This window comes from Colletotrichum fioriniae, assembly GCF_027942845.1.
Source record: "Colletotrichum fioriniae strain IMI 355084 chromosome Unknown scaffold_18, whole genome shotgun sequence".
In the NCBI taxonomy this organism is placed as follows: domain Eukaryota; kingdom Fungi; phylum Ascomycota; class Sordariomycetes; order Glomerellales; family Glomerellaceae; genus Colletotrichum; species Colletotrichum fioriniae.
In genome coordinates, this window is record NW_027076854.1 from 743,198 (window position 1) to 749,197 (window position 6,000).

Here is a 6,000-nt window from a genome sequence, read left to right on the forward strand (position 1 = left end):
CCGTCGACACCCGACGCCAAAACTTTCAACGGTGCTACAAAAGGCCCACCTGACTCGGGCACGATTGTGACATTTCAACGCATAGACAAAGCATCACCTACGTCATCTCTTGGGGGGAAGGCTGATGCCACTTCTTTCCCAGTGACGGGAAGCCTTGTGGGAACCATCGGATTCGCCGTACTATTGAAGAAATGCGGCTTCAACGCCAACGCCAACGTTGGGATAGACGATGTCACCATGGCTAAGATCAAAGAGGGGATGATTGCAATTGGTCTGGCCAAGGAGTTTGACATATGGAGTTCTCCGTCGTCTATGCTCCTTGACTATGACCTTACTCTTTCGGAATACGTGAAGCAGGTTTCGAAGCTTACGAAAAATCCCGAGTTGAATGTGAGAATTTACTACGGTCTCAAGAAGGATCACAACGCACAGACAGTACAGGACATCTACAAATCTGGAGATTTTATCATCAAGATCGTCCAGATCAAGAAAGATAAGTCTCAGGCTATCCAAGCTCTCAGAGTGATGAAGTCGCCTCCAAAGGGTGCAAGCCGCGGTATCATTCATATCCAAGACCTAGGCTCTCAAACACTCTGGGATTTGAGAGATGGAATCACCGCAATGCAAGTCTAATATATTCTTGAATTACTCTGCACTTCTATTCCTGACATCACGAAGGTCGCAACTGAGAGATAAACACCACTTCTGCCTGCCGGATGAAACTCCTCTCCCTGATACAACCAGATTCGACGATTACATCAACCTGCTTGTGAGTATGAGCCCTTCCAATTTTCATTTTGAACATTCAGACTGAAACAACAACTCAAGAATGAGACATGTCCATATGAGAGTAGCGTGCCATCGATCAACCTCAGGTTTAAAGACGCTTCATCGTCTTTCGATGAAGACAATTCAAAGCCAGCTTTGACACCTTTAGGTGGCAACAAAGTAATTCAAAAGGCCGAGGTACGACACCATGAATCTGGATCCCAATTGACTGGCTGACGCATTTTCGCCACAGACCTCCAGGTTAGAGTGATCTGTTCACACATGTTTAACATCAAACTTGATTCACAACTGATACCTAACCTCAAATATCAGTATCTCGCCGTCATCACTTGATGAGTTGCAATGGGGTCTAGTCCTGAAGAACTGCCAAGTCATGCACGGCTGGTATTACGACCCGGTCAGCACCGAGATCAAAATGGCACCAAAACCAGGTGAGTCATTGATGTCCAACAATACGAGCTTCTACTAATAGTTGTATAGCATTCCGTCTCAAGTCAGGTTTGAATCTTGACTACAGCCCAGATAGTACAGTCTCCACCGCAGCTATTGAGGGCGCCATTCCCAACTACGGGGTCACGGACGGTTCAAAAATTGATGTCGTCACTACTGAGAGCGGTATCAAGCACTCTCTTGTTCGTAACAGCTTTGACAAGTCTTCTATGGATAACAAAATCGCTATTGGTTACTCAGGAATCGGTATCAACGTGGCTGGCGGAAAGTCCTTCGACTCCCAAGGTGAGCAGTCGTCAGCGAACAACAGGTCCATCAAGAGCATGATTGGTATATACAAGGTAGGCAGCACGCTACCAGGACCAAGTTCCCTAACTTCGCATCGCTTATCACCTCCTAGCTTCCCCGAGCCACTCTGTTTCTCAACGCGGATGATCTCGTTCCGACCAAGGCATTCATAGAGGGCATTGAAAAGATCAAGAAGCTAGGTGAGGAAGCAGACGAGACAGACGTTCGCAAGTTTTACGAAAGATTTGGTACGTGATGGTCCAATGATATATGCTTCCATCTCAGACAGGATGAAATATGTTGAAACCTCATAGGACAGTTCTTCTGCCACGAGGTTATTCTCGGGGGGGATGTTGCTTTCGACAAAAGCTCTGGTTGGCAACGAATCCCTAGACGAAGAGAAAAACCGGTGTTCCTTCAAGCACGCTATTGGGATGTCTGTCTCCTCTGTATGCATACTATCTGACACAAGTTTACTCCTCTATCAAGTACCGTGAAAACTGACGACTAACTGTAGCCTGTGGAAGTCATTATTGGGGCGGAGTCAAAGAAGGAAATCACATCAGGTGCCGACCAAAGCATTGTTCGCAGCTATAAAGACAGCGATGATAGCGTGGTGTTTGAAGCTGTTGGTGGGAATACCATCTTGGCCTCCAAGTACAAGCCCTTAACCCCAAGACTCAGGTATAATCTAACGTTTTTACAGTCCACAACAATGGTGCGCAACCGTTGGGGATCACAACAATTGGCGAGTCATCGGGGTAACAATACTATCTGTCGTTAGTTTGGTGGCGATTTACTTTTTATCTAACGTATCACAGAGACAAGAGATGAAGTTGATTCTCGACTCGTTCAAAGATAGTGGAGATCATGAGCTCCGAGATGTCGTTGACTTGTTCACTAAAGCATCTCAACTTACTGTCTCCAAGTTCATTGATATTCCAAAGTCTGCGAAAATCATTGCGCAATTTCGTTTCAAGACGAAGAGTACGAATGCGGACAAAACACACTACCTTCGTCATGACATCTATAAACTTATTGACTTTGGACCTCAATCTGCGAGTGAGCAGAGGATTATGCCACAAAAGTAAGTTGCCATCCCGTATCATGCATGTGATTTCGAAAAGTAAACTCACATGGGTTATATCGTAAGATTCCAAGGGCCGCGAGTCGAACCATACGACCCTTCATGGCAAGATCACGATGGTCTCTGGACCATAGCTCCAGTGGCGGGAGCTGGATTATGTTGTCATGGGAGTCAAGGACGATCGCAATTAGTCGATGGCTCTAGGGTCACTATTCGCTCTGGGCGCGATTCGCAAACCGCCTGGTATCTCTCCGTCCTCAGAACGTCGGCGGGAATCTTCGTTCCCTGCATCACGACCTCGAAACATTTCGTATGGAGAGTCCGAGAAGTTCTGCGGCCCAACACCAAGAGCACCATTGCAAAAGAGCCTTCACCCGACAAACCTCTCAGACACGACGCGGTTCTGTGCTTGACCTTTGACTTTGAGGACAACCCCCGAGGGTACCGAGACTTCAAAGACGATGATCGCGGCTTCCGGAATGTAGAGTACCCGGACAAAGACACCACTCAGTTGGTGCTCGTTGAATCACGTAACAGGACGGATATATGGCCGGACCGCAGAGTTCTCCTTCTTGCCGACGGAGAACCCTTTTTTACAGAGTCTACTGCCAAAGTCGCGGACTTGAATGATTCCGAGATCTCTGTGAGAATTGCAAAGTTCAACATTGACGTCCGTGGTAAGTCCGCTTTTATATTGCTGCTTCTACTCACTCCGACACTCGAAACATCGGATGACTGACTTGCACGCACTTGCCTGTGCGGCATAGACCAAATGGATGACGACTACGATATCTTACAAAAAGATGGCGATTCCATCAAGGCGAGACACGATGAGCAGCAGAAGAAGTTGAAGACCAGAGAGGAGGGATCTTCAGGGTAGCCGTCCACTCGTAGTTCCTTTTTGAGATGGCAGACTAGTATATTTTCAAGCTTTATTTGGAGATAAGAATCAAGTTTCTTGTGCTTTCAGAAAAACTTCATCTCGGTACCCACGATTCTTACTATTCCATCGAGTCAGGCATGATGATGCCCATACATCGCGACTCAGAATCGCAACACACCACGTATTATTTGACATTCTTCCGTACTTGTATTATACTACTTCTTTCTTGTAAACGAAATTAGAAGACCCAATAGCGGATCTCCGTTGGAGGCGTACGTACAAATGCCATGCCGTGTCGAGGTTGGGTGCAATCGACGCCTGAAGTACTAAGGTAGTTTGGATCAACTTAAATTCTAGTATGACTTTTTTGGTCCCTCCATCATGCAATAAAAGCACCCTATGCCAAAGTCATCCAAGCCCTCAAAGTTTCCCCCGGGCCATTTCATATCTTGCCTCTTAGTTCGCATGCTACAATCCGGGCCACTTTAGGTAACATCAGTCGTCAAATCACGCGCGCACTAGAGGAAACTCAGGGAGGTCGGAAACTCACAAGAAGAACTTGCACGTTGCACCTTCGCCTGGACGAGCGGACTTGACTTGGCCACCCCAGTTCCAGTCAGGGTACGTCTCCAGGCCATCTCGGAAGCAGGCCCACCAGCAGTCGCCTTTCCAGTCCTTTTCAGTACAGAGATGAACAGAAACACAAGGTTGGTCCTCTCGCTTTTCTTTAGCTGCTCCGACGGGGTTCATATGGGTTCTGACTGTCGGGCCGCTGGATACGTCTGTGGTCGGCAATGGGGGTAGGAGGTTGTTCCAGTGCTCTTTCTCTAGTAGAGAAACACGGATAGGATTGATGAAGGTTGTCATGGAAGGGTCAGCTGCAGCGACCATGCAATTGGAGACAATGGCGTAAATGTATAGATTGAGAGCCAACATGATGTTGATGTGAACTGCTCAGAAATGAGGGAACCAGGGGCAAATCGTCGGTGCAATGGAATGGGAGAATCAAAATGACATCAGTTGACAGGTGCTACGGCGTTATTTCATCTTCGTCTTATGGTCTACTCAACGATTTATCGCGTAGCATCTTTCATGACTGGCGTCTTTAATGGTAACTACAAGGAAGCATCCCTCGATGTTGCAAAGCCCAGAAATGGCACAAAGAACGAGGAGACATATCAGTCGCTCGAAGTCGCACAAGACTCCAAGGACGGCAAACCTCGCACCAGGGATGCCTCCCCTTTGAAAACATTGCTCCCTAGGCTGGAAGGGAGCATTTGGGGCCTTCGAATCCGGACAGCAAAAGCTAGAGAGACATCATCCCGCTGAGAACAGAAGCAGTGGGCAAATGCTTTCACTTACACCTGTTTGACTAAGGAAGTAGTTTCTTCGCAGCGATTCTCAAAGTAACTTTGATTCTTCGAAAGCTGCACTTTCGCATTCCTCCGAAGCTTACTCCTCAAAATAGCTTCATCTGAGACCATCAGTCTTGCCTTTCCACCAAGCCGATCCAATGACCCCCCATCGTGGACGTTTGTCTCAAAGAAGACCTACAGATACGAAATTCTCCCCCAAACCCCAGAGTCAAGGTTGGATCTGTTAGGTCATTCCGATGCAAGCTCAACCAAGCCAAAGACGAGCCGTGCCACCACCTCCAAGTAAGCCATCAAGCCACCACGACGCAAAGCCCACGATACTCTGATAGGACGCCTCTTTCTGACTCCAACCGCGCTGATTGGTTACGAGGTTTCAGCTCCCAGAGCTGAGCCTCCTCCACACAACGCTCGTCATACCTCAACTATCATAGACAAAGTGGAAAGTCTTGCGGAGACTTTTTTTTAACTCCATCGCGTGATGAGTTAGAAATCTTCAGGTCTAGAATTTCATTGGCCATCGCTCGTATACCGCTTCTCAAGTTAAGCTTACATGGCCACTGGGTTCATGTAGCCTATTGCCATGAGATGAGGGGTTAGAAGAGTCGGTTGTAGTGCTGACGGGGACCTCACCCGAAGGCTGAGACTTTGGAGGCCAAGTCGGGCTGTGTCAGTTTACGAGAACATGTCAATGAGAAGGTTGTTAGGCGACATCTCGTGAGGGGTCCCGGTTCAGAGCCCTTGACCATGTTATGTGAGATTTCGAAGAGCTGGAGCAAGCCACGATACCTCTGTTTTTGCCTGGTCTCCATCGGTTCTAACAAGTCGTGAGATGGATACCTACCTTCAGGGCTTCGTCGTGTGGAATGAAGCTATAAATACAAGAAGAGTCTTCCATCTCTCTGGATGTCCATCTACCCTCATCACCACATCTCCAGCTCACAGAATACCACCATCCTACTAGATCCTACCGTCTTCAATCCCATCCCATACCCATCAATCATCAATCATCAATCATCAATCATCAATCATCAATCATCAATCATCAATCATCAATCATCAATCATCAATCATCAATCATCAATCATCAATCATCAATCATCAATCATCAATCATCAATCATCACCAAA